The sequence below is a fragment of the Chionomys nivalis genome, chromosome 22 (genome assembly GCF_950005125.1).
Source record: "Chionomys nivalis chromosome 22, mChiNiv1.1, whole genome shotgun sequence".
NCBI classification, from domain to species: Eukaryota; Metazoa; Chordata; class Mammalia; order Rodentia; family Cricetidae; genus Chionomys; species Chionomys nivalis.
Genome location: NC_080107.1, coordinates 29,035,814 through 29,058,423, shown reverse-complemented (window position 1 = coordinate 29,058,423; position 22,610 = coordinate 29,035,814). Strand labels below are relative to the sequence as shown.

The window sequence follows — 22,610 nt, the reverse complement described above, 5'->3', positions numbered from 1 at the left end:
TTTAGGATAGAGGTGTGCTGAGAAGATGAGTTGTGCTTCCATGAGAATTAGATGCTGCAGACAGTTTGTGTGAGCTGTGGTACCCTGATTTGGTGGTGGTGGTGGAGGGAGGGGGAGACAAGGAACAGCGAAGCTGAGCTGGAAGAACTGCAGAGAGCAGGGAACTCGAGGTCTTTGTGTGGCTGGGTCTGACATGTGCATGGGGAGTGGGAATTTGGGTTGAAGGTGAGAGCCTTGAGATTTAGGAAGTAACACAATTGCAATGTTAAAGTGATGATTAGGTAGGCTTTCTTTTTTTTTTTTTTTTTTTTGGTTTTTTGAGACAGGGTTTCTCTGTGGTTTTGGAGCCTGTCCTGGAACTAGCTCTTGTAGACCAGGCTGGTCTCGAACTCACAGAGATCCGCCTGCCTCTGCCTCCCAAGTGCTGGGATTAAAGGCGTGCGCCACCACCGCCCGGCTTTAGGTAGGCTTTCTACATGGGTATGAAGGGTGTCTGAACTTGTAACAAAGGGGCTGGGGAGATGGCTCAGTGGTTAAGAGCACTGGCTGCTCTTCCAGAGGATCTGTGTTCGAATCCTAGAGCCCACGTGGTGGTTCACAACAGTCTGTCACTTCAGTTGCATAAAACTAAAAAAAAGAAAAAAGAAAGAGAGAGAGAGAATGACAACAGGATTTGTTTGCGATGCTACAGTGACCATGGGCTAAGTATCAGTGAGTCAATGGAGTTGACCGGATGTGTGAGGTTAAAGACTCATGTCTGAGGTGAAGACTGTGCGTTGATGTCTGTGTTAGTTCTTCTTTGGCAATACACAGACAACTTTTATAAGAGTATGTGACCATTTCCCAAACAACCTATATCTACATGTGGTTTCGTGACTGAGTTCTGGTTAGTAGGGTGTCAGTAGAGTTGATGGATCCAGCTGACAAGAAGCTTTTCTTCTCAGAGAGTAAGAACAAGCCTCCCATCATCTTCTCTTCTAAAGCAATGGCTGCCCTGGGGGTTCTGCCAAGTGCAGCCAACTAACCCTGCTTCATCTCAGGATGGGAGGAAGGAATGGTTTCCATCAGGAGAATATGCAGTAACTTTAAGAGAGAGTCAGGTCTCAACTGAAGTCTAAAGTTAGAAACAATACTTTGAGAAGACACACGGATTCTTACACACTGCTACCTAGAGTAAGGTTTCCAGAGGCAGAGTAAAAAGTTTGGAAGGCAGGCAGTAGAGGAAGATGCTGGGAAAACAGCACTGAAAGGGGGCTAGAGGAGAGTCCTTGGGACACATGGACAGGAAGTTGTGTTTTTGATGGAGAACAAAGAAATGCGGCTGTACCCTTTGGCTATCAGTAATGCGATTTCTCAGAAAATTCGGAAACAACCTTCCTCAAGACCCAGCAATACCACTTTTGGGTATATACCCAAAGGATGCTCAATTGTGCCACAAGGACATGTTCTTAACTATGTTCATAGCAGCATTGTTTGTCATAGCCAGAACCTGGAAACAACCTAAATGCCCCTCGACCCAAGAATGGATAAGGAAAATGTGGTACATTTACACAATGGAGTACTACACAGCAGAAAAAAATAATGACATCTTGAAATTTGCAGGCAAATGGATGGATCTAGAAAACATATTGAGTGAGGTAACCCAGACATAGAAAGACAAATATTATGTGTACTCACTCATAAGTGGTTTTTAGACATAAAACAAAGAAAAAGCAGCCTACAAATACAATCCCAGAGAACTTAGAAAACAATGAGGACCCTAAGAGAGACATACATGGATCTAATCTACATGGGAAGTAGAAAAAGACAGATTTCCTGAGTAACTTGGGAGCATGGGGACCATGGGAGAGGGTTGAAGGGAAGGGGAGGGGAGGGAAGAGAAAAAGAAGGGAGCAGAGAAAAATGTAGAGCTCAGTAAAATTAATAAAAAATGTGGCTGTAGAAACTGGCCTCAAAGATCTAGGCAGGTGTTAGGTGGAGCCTAGATTACTGAAGATTTGGCTTGGATGGGTTCACAGGTGGAAATAAAGTCTGCTGGAGATAAAGCTTAGGGCAGGGTTAGACCCTGTTCTGAAGGAACTTCTAAGAAACTGTCCTGTGTTTAGCCTCATTCCCATTAAGACAGGAAACACTCTTCAAAGGGGGAGTGTAGACCATTACTGTTCATTGTTCTGGGCCAGTGCATGGTGCTTTTTAATGGTCTGCAAGCTCTCTGTAAGTGCGCATGGGTCATCCCTTTAGAAATCACATTTCGGCCTCTCTCCTAGTATTGGCATTTTGAGCTGAGTGTGGCTGATGATTTATTTCCTGCACAGGGCTGGCCCTCTGTAGCCTCTGACTTTCTACCGCCACATTTCCTTCATTGCTCATGGCTGTCACACAAGTTTCCAATTCTCCACTTTCTCTAGAATTTTTCTCTTATGTTTCCTGCTTGTACTATGAACCTACACTCTGTCTTACTTTTTCGTCTCTTATCTGAGAATAAATTGATGTTTTTCGATTCATGATGGTCACTTTGAATTATTTTTGTATACTTTGGCTCTTGTGCTGGTTTAGTAACTATCTGTTTCTTCATCGGGGATTCTTATCAATCACCTTGACACTCCTTTACAACAGCTCAACAGCTTTATCTCCCTAATTATGATGACAAAGGAGTCTTATTTCTGATGAATGCTACTTTTTGATACTATGGACTTGGTATAAAGTGTTAGAGCAATAAAGGATAAAATAAACATGTATAATGCATGAGAAAATTTTGTCCAGGAAATAAGAAAATAATTATCTCTTTAATGCTTGATACTGATTTAATTATTTTTGGTCCCTGCGCGAAAATGAATAGATATAATAAATGGCACATAAAGGAGCACACTCTTTAGAAGTGTTGTGTGTCAGCATGCAGCTTTATCAAATAAATAAATACATAGAAAGTTTTGACAATGGAATTTTAGCTCCCAAAGGAAAAATTGAATAACTTCTAGAAAACTAGGGACTTGTTGTCTTATAAAAACAATTTTGCTCATAAAGTTCCTAATTAGATTTGCTAAACCAAATATCCAAAGGCTTGTCTGAAAAATGTCCTGGTAGTCCTCATCCCCACACAGCCCTGGCCCCGGCAATTGTCGAGGGTGTGCTGCCCTGTGATAAACCACTTGGGGATTGGGCGTTGGGCGTAGAGTAATTCTGCATTTCCACACAAGGCTGGCCATCTTATTAGCTCTCAGAATCTTCTTTGTGGAGACGCAAAAATGAAATGGACCTTTCTCTGTTACATTTTAACCCAAACATTCATAAAATCACACATTGTAATTAGAAACTGGGTAGCTATAAGTCTCATTTGCTCTCTCCAACTTCATTTTTAAGCCTTGTCAACAACTTAACTCTACTTGGTTATGTGAGTGAGCTTTAGGCCCCACAGTATTATGTTTGCTTGTCTCTGTTCTACATTGCTCAAAGGCGCTCTAAGCAGGGTAAGGCCCTTGTCAAGGGGTGTTCTACAGTAGCTCTCAAGAGCATAAAAAAATTGTTCTATTAGTATTCTAGCTTGAATTTTTTTTTTTTTTTTTGGTTTTTTGAGACAGGGTTTCTCTGTGGTTTTGGAGCCTGTCCTGGAACTAGCTCTTGTAGACCAGGCTGGTCTCGAACTCACAGAGATCCGCCTGCCTCTGCCTCCCAAGTGCTGAGCTTGAATTTTTTTTAACGTTTAAAAATTTTAAGGAAATTATGGCATGGAAATCGTGGTCCAATATGGAACAAAGCTCTAGATAAATACAGTAGCAGCCATTTGATGCCCAATGAAAATTATTGTATGTTTAGCTTTCTTTTTTTTAAACATGTGTGGACACGTGTGCTTGCTTACTCACTCATGAGTTCCACAGTGCTAGTGTATGGGTCTGAGGATAACTTGTGGAAGCTGGTTCTCTTCTTCTATTATGTGGGTCCTAGGTACTGAACTAAGATCGTTAGACATCAAGGCAAGTACCCTTACCCTCTGACCCATCTTGCCCACCCCTAACTTCCACTTATTCCAAGAAGGAGCTTGGTGAAACATGTTAGTGTTTGGTGCTTTGTATGCACGTGACCTGAAAAATAAAATATTTACCCTGAGTTGGGTAATTATTGCTGCTTGGTGTTGAATGTTTGGACTCTGTGTGGTGGAAGAAGAAAGGAGTGACCGCAGAATACTGAGCAGGAGATCTCAAGTTAGTGTGTCACTAAGAGCTGTCAGACTGACAGGGCTTCAACAGAGAGGACAGGAGTGACACACATATATAGGAAGAAACAGAGGCAGAGATGGTAGTGACAGAGGGAGACATACAGAAATACAGAGACAGAGAGAGCGGGGAGACAGAGAGACATGCGGAGATGGAGAGACAGAAGAAAGGCCCAGAATGAGAGGGAAGCACAAGCAAGCAGTGGAAGGGGCAGGGGAGCCACAGAGAGAGGGAAGCAGGAGATAGAGGAGGAACAGGGTCTTGTCTGGTGACAAGCACCCGCACTCTCTCCTTGTGAATGCCACGGAGCAAATACAAGTTCATCTCGTGCTTCTTACTGAGTGGAAAATTGCTGGACAGAAAAACAGCAGATTTACGCCATGGGTTAAATGGCTTTAGTTTTCACCTTGGTGGGCCGGGCTCTCTGGTTCTGAGCTGCCTTAGTCATCATTTAATATTAATATGGAGATGTGGTTGCCAGGCTGCAAGTCTATCAGTGAGTAATTATGGAAATCAGTCTTTTTTTTTTTTTTTTTTTTGAGACAGGGTTTCTCTGTAGCTTTGGTGCCTGTCCTGGAACTAGCTCTTGTAGACCAGGCTGGTCTCGAACTCACAGAGATCCGCCTGGCTCTGCCTCCCGAGTACTGGGATTAAAGGCATGTGCCACTACCGCCCGGCTAAAATGTGTAGCCCAGGCTGGCCTCGAACTCGTGATCCTCCTGCCTCTGCCTCCTTCAGCAAATCCTACTGGCGTGCGCCACCACAACCAGCTGGAAATCAGTCTTAAAGAGCTGAAGAAGGGTGTTGCTTTCCAGGCAACAATTAGACCTCTTAGTACCCTGGGTGGTTGATGTTTCTTTTCTTCTTTCTGTGTGTGTGTGTGTGTGTACACGCTTCTTTTCCCTGTAAACTTTTTTGCAGGTGGAGAAAGAAGCAAGTTGCTGACTGAGGGTTCATTAGTTGAGGCAGGCAGAAGTCCCATCAACGAGGGAGGGAATGAAAGGAATGTTTCAGAGCTGAAGACAGAAAAACAAATTCAGCTGCTCTCCTCTAGCCCAAAGATAAAACTTAAAAAAAAAAAAAAAGTGAATAGAATCTTGAAACTCCAGTTTTTTTTTTTTTTTTTGGTTTTTCAAGACAGGGTTTCTCTGTGGCTTTGGAGCCTGTCCTGGAACTAGCTCTGTAGACCAGGCTGGTCTCGAACTCACAGAGATCCGCCTACTCCAGTTGTTTTTATAGAGGAATTTTGTAAAAGAAAATTATTTATGTGTGTGTGTGTGTGAATGTGACAGAGGTCACAGGACAACGTTGTGGTGTCACTTCCCCAGGTTGCCAGGCTTGCAGGGCAAGCGCCCCTACCCACTGGGCCATCTTACTGGATATGTGAGCCGGCCCTCAACATGTGATGCTAACTCTCTCCATGGGAAACAACCAAACCTTCTTTCCTATTTCAGTTTCTAGAAAATAAACAGTGTTTTTAAAACCGCAGCATACAGTAGAGGAGGAGGGAGACGATAATTCCCTAGCAGCTGCGTTGCTAGAGGAACAGATGCGTAAAGGTTTTGTAGGCAGTATGATGCTCCTTTGTCTTCTGATACAGTCCGGATATAAGGGAAGCCTTTCTGTCTGGAAGGGTGAGGCAGGGCTGCTTTGAAAGTCTTGAAGCAGGAAGCCAGTCACAGAAAGAAGTAGGCACTGTTCTTCAATTCTGTACCTGTTCAAGTTGCAATCTCTTCTGCAGGATGCCAAAAGTGCCTTTTTGTACCCACAGGTGTACAGGACCACATTGCGGAGGGCAGCATCTTTGTCGGGTAAAGGGTAGAATACTGAGTCTAACTTATAAAACGATGTCTTGTTTGTCTGAAACTCAGATTTGGCCGAGAATCCCGTGTTTGTTTTTTGTTAACCTGCCCACCCAGTAGGAGTCACCTGTATTGGATGTTGCCAGACCCTAAGCATCTCAGTTGGGCAGTAATTAAGCCTGTCTGTCATTCCCAGGGCTGTGGCAATCCTTACCTAGGAGGTAGAGTGTATGGAATTAGAAATAACTGTAAGTAAAGAAGACAACTTTGTCGATCTGGTGTCATCAGACATTTAAATGAAGTGGTAGAATGGGCAATAAAAGTGGCCTTTAGAATCCAGTAGATTGAGTTACCAACTTTGGGAAAAGTCCAGGGTTGTTGATGAAATTGTAATGAACACAAGCATGCTTGAATCTATGATCTCTTTCTTCTCTCTCTCTCTCTCTCTCTCTCTCTCTCTCTCTCTCTCTCTCTTTCTCTCTCTCTCTCTCTCTGTGTGTGTGTGTGTGCGCGCGCGTGTGTGAAGGCCAGAAGACCATGTTCTTCACTCATGCTCCTTTCTTTCTTTCTTTCTTTCTTTCTTTCTTTCTTTCTTTCTTTCTTTCTTTCTTTCTTTCTTTCTTCCTTCCTTCCTTCCTTCCTTTCTTTCTTTCTCTTTCTTTCTCTCTCTCTCTTTCTTTCTTTTTCTTTCTTTCCTTCTTTCTTTCCTTCTTTCTTTCTTTCTTTCTTTCTTTCTTTCTTTCTTTCTTTCTTTCTTTCTTTCTTTCTTTCTTTTTCAGCACATTCTCACACTGTTCTGAGCAGCCTCAGGGAGAGTCTTGCCTTTGCCTCTGCAGCACTGGAATTATTATAAATGCCCTTTTTAAAACTGGGGGCCCTGGTGCTTAATCTTAGTACTTTCCCACCTCCGCTGTCTCTCCAGCTCCTCCAGATGGTTCCTAGTGCACAGACAGAAGATGTGCTAGTGAAGACCTAAGTACTGGGCTTTTCGTTATGTCGAGGTACCACCATTCAAAGATCTCAAAAGTTAGAACCTGGCAATGGTAGCTTTGACCCGTGTTCGAGTTTGAGGTGGAAAATCTGAGGAGTTAAAAGCCCCGGGCCCGTGCTTCCTGCATGACTTCAGGGCACCCGTGAGTGCACACCATTGCTGTCTATGTGTCCTGGATTCCAGGTTGAGTTTCATTTTGAAGTGGCTCTAATTTTTAGATCCGCAGACTGTTTTGGATCCATGTTTCTGGACCAGTTTTTCTCGTGTGCGTTCTGTGGGACATGATGAAGGAGATTTGTAAATGGGTCTGAATTTTTACAAAGCTTGCTCTGAGTAGTTTAGTGTGTGTGTGTGTGTGTGTGTGTGTGAAGATCTATATCTGTATCTGGCTATATATACTTTTCTTTTTTCTCATATTGCTTTATAGTGGGGATCTTCAAATGAACGTGAGATGGCAGAACTTGGGTGCAGGACATGTCCTTCGCTTTACAAGGCTCTGCAATTGCTTTTCCACACAAAAAACTGTCACAGCCGTGATAAGTAGCTTGAAATGCTTCCTGCGTTCCTCACCAGCTGCCAAAACAATTCCTTAAGTAAATGGTTCCTGAGGCCAATGACCATTAACACTCCCATGTGCAGCTGGCTATGAGCTGGTACGCTGAGGCTGGGCTGGCTGCCTGTGCGTGGGTCGGTGTGTGGGATGGTGTGTGACAGAAAGCTTGGCTACTGGTCCTTTGGCTGCGGATGGCAACACTCCTCTCCCATCTGTTTCTTACGGAGAAAGAGGAGCTCTGGACCATCTAAGGGTTCTTTCCAGAGAGGATCACACTGGGGCCAGTAGGAGGGAACCCATGCTCCCTTCAACATGGAGTCCAGCAGCTAATTCTGAGACTGGCAGATGCCACCTACTGCATGTTATGAAGTGAGTCCTACCCAGTGGTCATAGGTAGCTAGGGCCCATTCTGGGCCATCTGAAGTTTTCAAAGCTCTGTGTGGGGAACTAGAAGCAAGGCTTAGTCTATGATGGAATGGCTTCTTTTACAGTGACTCAATGTCCCTGAATATTCGTATTGAAACCAGAGACTTTTGAAACCTTATTCTTCCCCCAAACCAGGGAGAAGTAGCACTTTCGAGTCAGAGCACAGTGGCCGACCCAGCATTGCCCATGTATAAGCTCACTGGGTCCAGCCCTGTGATGCTGAATGAACGGGGCCCAGTGCTTGCCTAGAGCTGTTTCCCAGGTTTATGAACCTCACAGAGCATGCTCAGCAGGAGCTAGCAAAGGACATTCTGCCCTCATTACATTCAGTTTCATGTTTCCGTTCTGAGGCAAACTCTTCTACCAACTTATTTCTTACTAAGAAAAGACTCATTGCTGATGCCCGATAAGGGTGTTGAGGGGGGTGGATTGGGATCTAGGTGGTACATTATAGTCTATACTGGGTTGAATCTTTCGATTTTTTTTTTTTTTAAATCAGACTTAGGCCCACTTGTTCAGGCCTGGGTTTGACTCCAGAACTGCTCAACCCAGTAGACACAGCATTTAGTGCTAAGCAGTTGGTATTGGCTCTTGAGCTGAGGGCAGATTACTGTTTTTTGGTTTTGATGGATTACTTTTGCTTGACTTCTTTCATCAGTAGCACTCAGAAAACAGCCCTATGATTCTTGGCAAGGTGACTCTCGGGTTGCTATCCCTTGGCCTTGGCAGGAGAAAGGCCAGGCTAGAAGCAGAGGCGTGGCCACCTGCTGAGGGTGAGACATTGGCCTTCACTAGAGGTTGGGGTCCTTTCCCCTGGTCTCATCCCTGCCATGTTACCAGCAGTGCAGTGGGTGCAATGGCCCAGAGGGGCTCCTAGACTTCACTTGTAAGGAGAGCTGGCTGCTGGGCATAGCTCATTCGTTCGTAGGCATTTAATTCTTTCTCATTTCCTTCGACTCCCACCAGGATTTATCAGCCAAGTCTGTCTTCTTATTATGTGCATTTAAAGATGATGGCATTATAAAAGTTGCTGTAAAAGGCTAAATAAATTAATCTTTTTAAATATACATTTTTTGTTATTTTTATACATGTTATAATATGCATGCTATTTATGCATGTATAACATGAGAAACATGCTCATACCCATCCTTCCTGCTCCCTCCAAATTCTCCCTTCCTTGATTCCCTCTTGACTTTGTCTTTTTTTTGTTTGTTTGTTTTGTTTTTCGAAACAGGGTTTCTCTGTGGTTTTGGAGCCTGTCCTGGAACTAGCTCTTGTAGACCAGGCTGGTCTCGAACTCACAGAGATCCGCCTGCCTCTGCCTCCCAAGTGCTGGGATTAAAGGCGTGCGCCACCACCGCCCGGCTGTCTTTTTTTTTTTTTTTTTTAAGAACCCATTGTGGTGACTTCAATGAGAAGTATTCCCCGTAGCTTTGTATTCTAATCAGTGTTCTGTTGCTATGAAGAGACACCATGACCAAGATAACTCTTATAAAAGAAAACATTTAATTGGAGCTTGCTTATAGTTCAGACGTTTAGTCCATTTTCATCATGGCGGGGTGCATGGCTACATGCAGGCAGACACAGTGCTGGAGAAATAGCTGAGAGTTCTACATCTGGATCTGCGGGCAGCAGGAAGAGAGAAGCTTTGGGCCTGGCTTGGGCTTTTGAGACCTCAAAGCCCACCCCTAGTGATACACTTCCTCTAAGACCACACCTCCTAATCCTTTCAAATAGTGCCACTCTATGGTGACCGAGCATTTGCCTCTGTGAGCCTGTGGGAGTCATTTGTATTCAAACCACCCTGTTTGTGTATTTGGACACCTGGTCCAGGTTGGTGGTGCTGTTTGGAGAGAGTACAGAACCTTTGTGAGCTAGAGCTATGCTGGAGGAAGCACGTGACCATGGGTAGGCCTTGAGCCTTTTGAGTGCCCCTTCCTGTTCTTGCTGCCCGTTTCCTGTGTGTGGAATGTGATTCCTCCTCCTGCGGACCTGCCTTCCCTGCCACAAAGGACTTTATCTATCTGGGGCTGTAAGTCAAAAATAAACTCTTCTCGGAGTCCTTTTGGTCACGGTATTTTTCGTCACAACAACAGAAAAATAGCTAATAACTGACTAAGTCCAATTAGTGCTGCCTGTGTGTGTGTAAATGGGTGTGGTGGAAGGCACGGGAGTGTGGGGTATCGACCAGTGGCCTCATATTAAATGAAGCAACCTTTGAATTTATTAATATTTTGGAATATTTGAAAAGACCCATGCATGTTGTGGCACACACTATAATCCCAGCACTCAGGATGGAGACGTGATGACATCCTATCTCAATATACAAGCAAGTAACAATAATTTAGAAAATGCCCAGGCAGGAAGGGCTGTTAGTTATCCAGCACTGAGCATGGAACAAAGCAAGCAGTCTGCTTCTTTTCTGCGCTAACCCTCGCCTCTCCTGCACCCAGCTCTTTTCACTGAAATCTACCTGCCCATTGTTTGAACCAACCTTGTGAATGCCCTACTTTCTCAGGGCCGAGCTGTGTCTTCAGACAGCCCAAATAGTCAAGCCTCTTAAGGAACAATCAATCCCCTTGTTAAGTCTCCTGGTTTCGGTAACTCACCTTGACTTGAAGTTCATTAGCATCCCATTGGCAGAAGGGGCACACTTCCAAGTCTGCCAGTCACTCAGCCATTCATCATTGCCTAAACTGGGGGACGTTGGGAAAGCTCAAAAGAACTGCTAATGATCCCCTTTCTCTCTCTAGATTCCTTCTACACCCCCATGGAAGTACGGTTGCCTGAGTGACTGCACCATCCAAAAGCTGAGACTAGAAAGGAACTGGGGAGTGAAGAGTCAGGGGGAGGCTGGTCACGCTTGCCAAGTCTTGTAGAGTTGGGCCCGCTGCTTCACAGCATCAGGTCAAGGGTTCAAAACCCAACTCAGACACTGCCTGTCAGAAATTATTTTGACCTGGAGAAACGAAGGCCTTTCAAATTCCTCACATAGATACTGTCCTCTCTCTGAGCTGTGTGCGGGGCAGAAATGACCTGGTCTGGAGTCAAGACTGTCTCTTATCCACTTCAACCGCTGGAAGAGCACAAAAGCCCCGCGAGAGCGACTGCCCAGGGTAATAGTTTAAGGTGTGTTTTTATTTGAACCATCTTAGACACAAGGATGCTTTTCTGTTCAAAGAAAGGAAGAGTTTTTATTAAACAAAAATACATAAAGGAAATGACTTATTTTTTTGCTTTTAAAGCAGGTACATAGATAGTGATTTAATATAGTGGTTCTTAACCTCCGGGTCATACCCCCCTGACAAACCTCTATCTCCAAAAAATATTATGAGTCATAAGAGTAGCAAATTTACAGTTATGAAGTAGTAATGAAAAAAATTATTGGCTACAGGTCACCCCAACATGAATAACTGTATTAAGTGGTTACAGCATTAGGAAGGTTGAGAACCACTGCTTTAGCAAAACCCAAGTTGTCAGTGGCTCAGAGCCCATTTAGGAAACCCAGATTTAGAGTAGGTGGGGATCACTATAGCATGAATGTGACGTCCTTGGATCTTGGTTCTTGCTTTTACTTTGTTTGGGACATGGTCTTGCCTCTGCTTTTGCCAGGCTAGTTGGCCTGGGGTTCTCCTGTTTCTGCCTCTCGTCTTGCACTGGGGTTATAGGCACATACTCCTCTGCCTGGCTTTGCATGACTTCTAGGGATTTGAACTCATGTCCTTACACTTGACACAGCACATACTTTATGAACTGACTTGTCTGCCCAGCCCCAGAAACATGGGATTTAGTATAGAGACCTACGATGAGGTGAAATCACTGTGAGGAGAAACGGCCCCACAGAAATGCAGGTTTCTGACACTTTTGTTAAGAAGCAGAAGAAAGGGAACATTTGTGGAGGAGTTGAGTTCAGATGGACACGTGCATGCATGTCTCAGTGTTTACCTTCGTGCTTGTTCCCTAAACACAAGCTGGGAAGCTGTCTGCTGCCTCGGAGCTACGGAGGGTAAGACTAGAAGACTCAGTGAGAGAGCTATGCAGAAATCAGCAATCACCACCACATTCCTTTCTGAAGGGCTGAGGTAGCTGTTCGAAGCAAAGTTCTGGGAGGGGGTGGCGGTGGTACTGGGATGGCGTGGAGGGATGGAGGATAGGGGATATCTGTAGACTGGGGCTTGACTCAGGCTCCCTTTATAAGTCACTCTGTCCTTCCTTCTTTCACTGTTCCTGTCTTTCTTTCTCATACCCGAGGGCACGGGAGCCAGCAGACTTGCTGACGTTCAGATCTGCCCTCTCCATTGAACAGCTTGCTGCAGAAGTGGCAGCAATGGGCGCAGGCTTGGCCCAGACACAGGGAACTCGGGACATTGTTCTCAGTTCTCCTGAGTGAAACAACACATCCCACTGTGGGGATGACTGCAATAAAAGCATTGTTTGGTATCCAGTGGCAACATCAGTTTATGTCCACACAAAGAGAAAAGTGTCGCCTGATATAATCTCAGAAAACTGCTGCCACAGGCTTTTGAAACAATTAGTTTAGACTATTTCACAGGACATTAAGCCTAGCAATGCCAGTCTGTTCCTAAATGCTGTTCAAGACATTTTTGAAATGAGGCCAAAATTTAGGTTGGCAAAGGGTGACCTCAAATAGGCAGCCTTGCCTTATTATTTTTAACAGCTTTTCGGAGGTGTAATTGACCTACAATAAATTGGCATATTTAAAGCATATAATTTGCAAAGTTTAGACACCCATTGTCTGTGGTACTATCAGCACAATCAAGGTAATGAACACATTTATCACCTCAAATGCTTTCAGGTTTCTTGGAAAGTCTTGCCTCCAGCTCCTCTCTGTCCTCTTTCCTGGCAGGGAGGTGCGTCCTGTCACTGTAGGTTACTTTGCATATTCTGTAACCTTAAATTAAGAGTGTGGTATATTCTCTTCTTGTCTAGCTTTGTTCACTCTAGGTAATTTTTGTGAGCTTTATACATATCATTTGTATCAGTAGATAAATCTGTTTTACTGCCGAAAGACATTCCATTGGTGTTAATATCACGGTCTGTTTATATGCTCACCTGGTGAGGGGCGTTGAGGTTGTTTTTAGCTTTGGGCTATTAACATAGAAAGCTACTGTGAACATCCGTGTATAAGTCTTTATCTATCTATCTATCTATCTATCTATCTATCTATCTATCATCTATCTATCTATCATCTCTGTCTGTCTATTTATCTATGTATCATTTCATTTTTCTCAAGTAAACACCTAGGAATACAAGGGCTGGGTCCTATGGCAGTGGTGAAGTCATTGTTGCTGTTGGTTAAATAGTTAAGCCAATTTAACAAACTGTCACACCGTTTACCAGGGAAGGCAATGTTATTCTTTGCATCCTACAAGTGGTACACAAGTGGCCCATTTTCACTGCATCTTTACTCAAGCAGACTGTGCTGCCATGTGCTGAGGATTCATTATGGGCTCTTGATTCCTTGTGTATTTTCTTTGGTGAGGTGTCTGAACATTTTTATAAATTGTGTTGTTGGCTTTTCCATTTTTGAGCCATTTTATAAATTCTATACTGAGTTTTTTATTAAAGATTTGCTGGTAAATATTTTCTTTCTCCTGTTTTATCTTTTTATGTTCTTGTAGTATCTGACAAAGAAGAGAAATTTTAAATTTCGATAAAATTCAATGTATCACCTATTTTGTTTTGTAAAAATGGCTTTTGCATGTGAAAATAAAGAAATCATCCCTTAACCCAAAGTTACAAAGATTTTTCTCCTATATTTCCAACTAGAGGGTTTCCCATTCGGGGTTTTAACATTGGCTCTATGATCTACTTGAGTGATTTTCCACATAGGGAGTAAGATCTGGCTCATCGTTTGCAAATTCCTATTTGTTCCAAGCCTCTGTTGAAAGTTGGTCCTTTTCTCTATTGGCTGGAGCTGCACATTGATCAGAAATCAGCCATTTGTCTGGTTTTCCATCTGCTGCCGTTTCTGGACCCCTGTTATACTGATGTGTGCGCTGATTCTGTCTTGACGGCTGCAGCTGGGTACTAAGTCATGGAACCAAGCTGCCTTGACTACTCTGGGTTCCTTTGCATTCTCAGATAGATTTTAAAATGAGCCTGCCAGTATCTGCAAAAGGCTGGGTAGAAGTCTGATCGACAGTGGGACTGTATAGATGGATTAGTGGAGAATGACCACTTTACCGGTGAGTCTCTTCCAGCCCATGAACAACGCTGTGAAGTTCACTGTTTGCTTTCTGTACACTTGCAGCAGTGTAATATCGTTTACAGTGACCAATCTTTTCACGGTCTTCCAGGTTTATCCTTCACTGCTTCTTTTGAAAAGGCATAATAAATTTTTTTGTTTTAAATTTTAACTTCTGAATATTTGTTATTGGTATATAGAAATAAAAGTAACTTTTGCAGATTAATCTTGAACCTGATAACCTTATATAGGAGCTAGAGTTATAATAGTTTCAGGCTAATTTTTATCTCTGTGTGCTAGGTGGTTTTAACTGGTTGGTTTTCTCCTTACTATGATTGTATCATTCTGTTTCTTATCATGACTCGTAATCTTTGCCTGGAAGCTTTACATTGTGGATTTTTATTGTGTGCGGTATTGGCTATTTTTTGCACTTCTGTAAGAATTCTTTTTAATAATGCTTTCCTTTATTCTTTGAGAGGTTCATGTGATATATTTTGATCATATCCTTCTCCTCCCCCAGTCCTTCTATGTCCTCTCTCATATTCCTACCCACCCAACTTCGTGTTCTTTCTCTTTCTTCAAACAAACAGACGTGGAGTTTGATTTGTGTTGGCTAGTTAGCTACTCCTGAGCAGGGGTTCTGACCTAGCATGCTGGGGATGTCTACCTATTGTCCCTCCACTGAAGAAGACTTTCTCTCTCCAGAGGCTACCAATTGCTAATGACTTCTTAGCTAGGGTGGGTCTTCATGCCCCTGCCCCCCTTCCCCCTGCTGGGTTTGTGTCTGGTTTCAGCTAGTCAGGTCTTACCGTCCCCCTCTCTGTTATGTCTGGTTTCAGCTAGTCAGTCTCTGTGAGTTCAAATGTGCATCTACCCTGTTGTGTCTGGAAACTGCTATTTCCCCTCTGGCTCTTAGATTCTTTTCGCCCCATTTTCTACGTGAATTCATGAGCCTTGAGGGACCTTTATATATCCTGAACTTTGTTCTAGGATGCCTTCAACGTTCTTGGAAACAGTTTGCCACTTTTGGTGTTATTTTGATATTTGCTAGATGTGACTGTTAACAGTGTTTAGTTTAGGGCTAATTCTCCCTCACTATTAGGGAACAACTCTTCTTGTTATCAAAAGTGACAGCATAAAGTGGAATTAAAGTGAAGTCTGGACTGTGGAAATGCTTGGATGTAAATAAACCCTCCTCCAACACACATCACCGCCACTGCCTAGGCTTGGTTTCTTTATTTGTAATATGGACGGAAAGCCACTGCCACCATGAAGAATGAGTGTGAGACTTAATGAAATAATATGTGCTAAGTGCCCCGAAATTACTAGGTTTGTGGCCATTATAGTATTTTTCTAATTTTCTGTATTTTTAATGCTTTAAAAAGCATGAACTAGCCGTACATGACTACTATAATTAAAAAATGGAAACACTGAAAGCATTCCGGAACAACAGTTGCCAGATGTTAGCATGTTTAGTTCTAGGTGTTGAGATTATAACTGAGTCATTTTCTGTTCATTTTGAATATCAATTTTTTTCAATTCAACTGTCAACAGAAGGAGTTTTTAAAAATGCCCGTAGGAGCAAAGGGTTTAGATGGGCCAGGTAGTTTATGCCTGTAATTACAGCACTCAGGCAGCAGACTCTGAGTTTGAGGTCTACAAAGTGAATTACAGGACAGCCAGGGCTACACAGAGAAACCCTGTTTTGAAAAAGCCCCCAAATTAACAAACAAACAAATACGTGCTTAGATGGTACCTACAGCTTGAAAACCAGCTGGATAAAACTGAATGCACCAGAAAAAAAGAAGATGATTAAATTTGGAATTTCTGGTAGAGAGTATGGCTTGGAGGCAGAACACTAGCCTAGCAAGGACCAAGGCACTAGGTCAAATACCTGGTCCCCAAATCTTTTTTTTTTTATTTTTTATTTATTTTTTATTTTTTATTTTTTTTTGGTTTTTCGAGACAGGGTTTCTCTGTGGTTTTGGAGCCTGTCCTGGAACTAGCTCTTGTAGACCAGGCTGACCTCGAACTCACAGAGATCCGCCTGCCTCTGCCTCCCGAGTGCTGGGATTAAAAGCGTGCGCCACCACCGCCCGGCTTTTTTTATTTTTTAAATTTATTTTTATGTATATAGTGTTCTGCCTACACACCAGAAGTCAACACCAGATTTCATTATAGATGGTGTGAGCCACCATGTGGTTGCTGGGAATTGAACTCAGGTTCTCTGGAAGAACAGCCAGTGCTCTTAACCTCTGAGCCATCTCTCCAGCGCCCCTGGTCCCCAAATCTAAAAGTTACTTCATTTAGAAATGAGGCTTCCAAGCTTTCCTCTGGTATCCAAGCTGAAGTCTAGTTGTGAACCTGAAGGAAGGTGGCTTGTAAGTGTGTCCCTGTTTACGTTCTGTGGTGTCATTGCCCCCCTTTACTCAGAGAAATGCCCAAGTTGGGGAAGTAAATGCCATGGTGCATCTATTTTAGGAATATGGAACCCTTAAAAGTTCTTACACAACCCAGGAATGCTCTGGGGTGGGACTGTGCATATATCCTTCAATAGGGAGCTGGATGATTGGACAAATGAAATTTAAAAATAAAAAAATTCAAGATTGGGAGCTGGAAAGATGGCTCAGCAGTTAAGAGCACTGGCCACTCTTCCAGAGGACCTGGGTTCAATTCCTAGTACCTACATGGCAGTTCAAACTATCTATAACTCCAGTTCCAGGGTAGGCCAGACACTCTCATAGAGACTCACAAGCAAGCAAAACACCAATGCACATTAAAAAAAAGGTCAATTTTTGGATTCCGAATTCTATGATGAAGTAGTAAAAAATAAACAGCACTCATAATGGGAAGAGACTTTTCTTGTGGAAGTTTCCATCTTGGCGAAGTGAGCAGTGTAGGAATGAGCTCTTACAGTCTAGGGCAATGATAGTAAGTGAAATATGTTGCAAATAATTAGGCTTGAAAAGATTCAAGCGCAGTCTTTTCATGCATATGATCCCACATGAGGCTGTTCAGATTCTCTAGTGGTTAAAAAATAGATGTGGGGCTTTCTGAAAGCAGATCGATGGAAGAATAAAAACCTAGATCTCCCATGCCTGTAGGCGCCTCCACCACGTATGCACGCTGGCAGGGCGCTGTAAGACAGCAGAGTGAGTTGAGGTGGCTTTCTGCATTGCTCCTTCACTGCATAAAGCATTGAGAAAAAGATGGGAGTTGGTTCTGAAGGTACCTGTTCATTTCTGGGGTAGACTAGAAGTTGATTGAGCGCTCTGAGATTTCCTTACGTGCCTTTCATCTTGACATTGGAGACGCCATCTCTTTGTCTCTCTGTTCAAAAGCCCAGGAAACAAGAACGGGAGGCCGTGGACAAGACTTCAAGGGCTCAACCTGGTACCAGCTGAGGCTCTCGTTAGTACTTCCCTCACACACTAACTTATGAATTAACAATTACTACATGGAATTTAAAGATTGAAAGAAATAAGAGCATATAGCTAATCACATACTATTTGTCACAACGTCTTCCTGTCCTAAGTAGTCCTTTTATCTCAGCGCCAAGTGATATTTTGTTTTGATCTTGGAATCTGGAGTTTTCATAAACATTTCTTTGGCAAAGTGTTACTTCTGTGCTGGGGAATTAGTAACCTCGCAATAAAGAGAACCCCCATTGTAGCTCTTCCCTGCTGTACTAAAACTGTACCAAGACCCCACATATCTGAGAGAGGCAAAGTGTATCTTAAGGCTTAACACATAAAGGCTGGCTTCCTTAAAGCTGGGCTGTCAGCAGCCTGCAAATTAGAACTGTAGGGAGTGTGGAAATCCGAAGTTGGTCATTACCATGAAGGAGGCGCTCACACAACTCTTCTGAGGGCTAATCTTCAGTGACAGGTGCAGAGACAGGAGACTCAAGTGTTATTAGGAAATGCCAAGCCTTCTTCCATCCTGAGCTCTTTTGGCTTCCACTGTAGGCATTAGTCAGTCACGGCCAAGAATATGTCGGAAGGAACTGATCCCAGCCATGTCAAAAGGCGGTCTTTTGCATAACGTGCTTAGAGAATCATAGAGTGTTGCAGTCTACGGTATATATACCATAAGAGCTAAGATTTCAATCACCTTGATTTTTTTGTCTTAATATCAATATAAACTTGTGAAAAGAAATCTTCAGAAAACTGAGAGACAGGCCTCATTATAGAGGCTTGAATCTTGTATTATCATTAATTAGGTATGTTGATGGGACTTTTGATACTTCAATTTCTTTTTCTATTTAAAAGTTCTTGTTTTGTTGATTGATATGCGTGCATGTGCCTGAGATAGTCAGATGGTAACTTGTGAGAGGAGTATGGTCCTTCTTCCCTCTATGCAGGGAAGGGCAGGTCCCTGTTTATGTTTGTGCATATGAATGTTTTGTCTGCATGTGAGTCAGTGTTCTGTGTGTGTGCCTGATGCCCATAGAGGCCAGAAGGGAGTACTGGATACCCTGAGACTGAAGTTACAGACAGTTGTGGGTCATCACGTGTACACTGGGAACTGAACCTAGACCCTCTGGAAGAAAAGTCAGCATCCTTTATCACTGAGCCATCTTTCCAGTTCACTTGTCCCTGTTTTGAACTCAGGTCATTAGGATTAGCGGCAAATACCTTTGCCCGCTGAGCCGTCTCACTGACCCTGATGCAATTTCTACATCTGTAAATGTGCTTAATACATATTGTCTTGGGATGTTGTCATGGAAATGGATGATTGGATACCAGGACCTTTGAGGAACTGGAAGTCTGGTTGTGATGGAGCTTTTCGTGTTCACCTGTATTTAGCTGATCATATGGAAAGATTCATCTTCCTGGTTTGGCAGGTCATGTGACTGGCCAATGGGTTGTGGTTCGACAAGAGTCACTTCTGCGTTAGACGATTGAATTGCTGGTGTGAGCCCCTTAGAACTCTCATTTTGTGCTGTGGTGGCTAATCAAATTTGTTCCCCCAGTTTAGAGCCACTTGGGATGTTAAAACATAGGAAGCTAGAATATGGGAGAGGTGCCCTATAGACGAAGTTTCTGTCCTGCCTGGTCCCACAGTCAGTCCCAAATAAACACACAGAGGCTTATGTTAATTATAAACTGTTTGGCCAGTTGTTCAGGCTTATTACTAGCTACCCATAATTCTTATCTATGTTTAGCCATGTGACTTTTCTCAGTAAGGTATTCTCATCTTGCTTCCTCTGCTTCTAGATGACAACTATGTCTCTGCCTTTCCTCTTCCCAGAATTCTCTTAATTCTCTTAGTCTGGTTGCCCTGCCTGCACTTTCTGCCTGACTACTGACCTATCAGCGTTTTATTAAACCAATACGAATGACAAACATTTACAGTGTGCAAGAGTATTATTCCACGGCAGTGCCCTGATCCACAGTGGACTCCAAGTAAGAAGAAATAGACCTAGATTGAGAAATCACTTGTTTGTGTTTTTCCTTTTCCTTCCTTCCTTCCTTCCTTCCTTCCTTCCTTCCTTCCTTCCTTCCTTCCTTCTTTCCTTCCTTCCTTTCTTCCTTCCTTCCCCCCACCCTCCCTTCCTTCCTTCGTTCTTTCCTTCCTTTCTTCTGTCCATCCATTATTTTTGACAGAATATCACTGTGTAGCCCCGGATGGCCTGAAACTAGCTTCGTAGAAACCCTTCTTAGGGAAGCTGGAGCTTGACCCCACCCCACCAGTTGCTCTTTGGCTTCCCATCTGGTAATGCAGTGTCTTCCTCTGTTGTGCACTTGCACCATTGTGATCCTGTGCACCATAGAGCTAATGTTGTGGCTTTTGCACTTCTAGCTTCCAGACTGTGAGGTAAACAAACCTCATTTGCTTATAAAGTATCCAGTCTGTGGTATTGTATCCTTAGCAACAAAAGACAAATGAAAACCCTTTTGAGCCACGCTCTCCTAGACTTCAGAATGTCCTCATTGTCCCCTTGTCTCCTGGCCACTCATCAGTCTTTTTGCTGAATTTTCTTTCTTATCCTAAATAGCAGAGTGCACTTGAACTCAGACTTTGGAGCACTTTTCTTTGACTCTTTCAGTAATGTCTGCTTTCTGTCTTATTATTGAACGATTTTTAATTTGATTTGTCCACTCTCTAATACACAGAGAGTAGTAACTCTCTGTCCATTCTACATTGCTGATAATTTTCCTAATAACCTGTTGGATTTTAACTTTATAGTTTTTTCATCTATACTTTACTTAATTATACAAACAAATATATCATTTAAATTTCTTTTTTTAGACTTTTGGAGTTAGTGTGGGATTTTCGTCAGTTATCTTTGTGTGAAGTGGTTAAAATATGAGAATGGTCTGTGTATGAAAAGCCACTCTTCTTTGTAGAACTGGACCACGTAGCCCATCCATCATTTTTTTGGCCATGCTCCTTGGGTTGTGCAGCTCTGTGCTATTCTGAGCCACACTCTTGCCAAATTTCCTTTGTTATTATAACAAGTAGTCACTGCTGTGTAACAAGGCACTAGTAATAATTTATTATCTGTCATGGTTTCTAAAGGTTCGGAATCTGAAGTGACTTGGCGGTACGATTCTGGGTCATTCTCTCATGATGTGTTAGTTGGATGTTGACCAGGGCTGCAGTTATCTAAAGGTTTTCTGGGACTGGAAGATTTACTTCTGAGGTGGCCTACCTGCTAGCATTTGATACTGGTCAGTAGGTTTCTTTCCATGCAGGCTTCTTCACATGGCTGCTGAGAATCCTCATGGCATGTGCTTGGCTTTCCTGAGAAGGCTGTCTAAGCAACCAAGAAGAAATTTTAGCTTAATTTACTTTCAGAAGTCACATGTAAGCCGGGCGGTGGTGGCGCACGCCTTTAATCCCAGCACTCGGGAGGCAGAGGTAGGTGGATCTCTGTGAGTTCAAGACCAGCCTGGTCTACAAGAGCTAGTTCCAGGACAGGCTCCAAAACCACAGAGAAACCCTGTCTCAAAAAAAAAAAAAAAAAAAAAAAAAAAGTCACATGTAGTGACTGAAATGTATATGTATTATATTATCAACCTTTGATGAATAATCGGTACTGATTCTGTTTCCCAGATATGATGAATAAAACAGTTATCAACACGGAAGAGAAAATACTTTTATAGAAATATAAAGAATCCTTTGTGTATATGCCCTGATGTGGTAACTGGGTCATATGAACAAAACACTTTAGATTTTCATCTTTGGATCTTAGTTTCTAGTTTATGTACGTGTATTTATGTGGGAATGGCTGTTTAGAGATGCCAGGAAATTAGAAAGAGGCCCGTGAAAGGAGCAAGAGTTTAGGGACGAGAACTAGAATGGGTAACAGAACATGTATTATGATGTGAGGGTGGAGGCAGGAATATTGGAGGAGGAAGGGTTGGAGTGGGAGAGAGGGCAAGGAGGTTTCGGGAAGGAGGTAGGGAGAGGGTCAACTAAAATCAAGTATAAAAACACTACAAGGAAACTTACTACTTTGTGTGCTAAAAATAAGAGAAAATGAAATCTCTTGCCAGGTTTGTGGCAACACAAGTTTATAATCCCAGCATTCCAGGGACTGGAAGCTGGAGCATCAAACATTATTTTAGCTAGACTGAATAAATGAGATCTCCATTCAAAAAATAAGAGTGGGGTGGATTTAAGGCTGCTCACAGTCTTGATGCTTTGTATGTGGTTTATTTCTTCTCTCTGGAAGATTCAAGATGCTTGCTATCTTCTCAGGAGTTAGACAACTATATGAAGTGATATTGGTTTGTGCCGACTCACGGTGTAAGACGCTCAATGGACTCTTTAAATATAGAATGAATGTCTTTCCTTTCTGGAAAAAATTAAACTGTTGATTAAATAAATTATGGGCTGGCGAGATGGTTCACTGGGTAAAGGGGTGTACTGCCAAGTTGACAACCTAAGTTGAAATGGTTACTAGAACACATGTGGTAGAAGATGAGAACTGAGTCCAGCAAGTTGTCCTCTGATGTCCACACACATGCCTTGGCACCTCCCAAATAAATAAATAAATAAACAAGTAATATGTTTTTGAAGTTGCATATCATCATCTCTACCTGATTCTTTTGGCTGTGTAATAGACTCTGCATACTTCTCTGTGTGTAGTGGGTACCAAAGGTGTGAATACCAAGCATGCTTCGGGGTCATTGTAGAGTTGGCCGTCAGGTTGACCAAAGACAATTATTTGTTTGAGATGTTTTCTTGGATTTGATCAACAGTTTTAATCAGAATTCAGGGATGCCATCTGATGAATCTTGGGTACCTGAGGTACTGCTGATCTCATGCAGGACTCAACATAAGGGAACGGATAACTTTTCGCATGTCATTTGCTGGAGCACCTGAGGGACAGAGAGTGACGGAGACTGTAGGTCGCAATGCCTTCTGGGGTATTTTTCAATCTAACCTTGTTATTTGTAACTCTTTT

The 22,610-nt window shown here is 42.9% G+C and overlaps 1 protein-coding gene across 4 annotated transcripts in view; it reads left to right on the top strand.

Moving 5' to 3' along the window:
- Lypd6b (LY6/PLAUR domain containing 6B) overlaps window positions 1-22,610 on the top strand; it is a 166,870-nt gene that overhangs the window by 44,660 nt on the left and 99,600 nt on the right. The gene's annotated exons all lie outside the window — the stretch shown is intronic.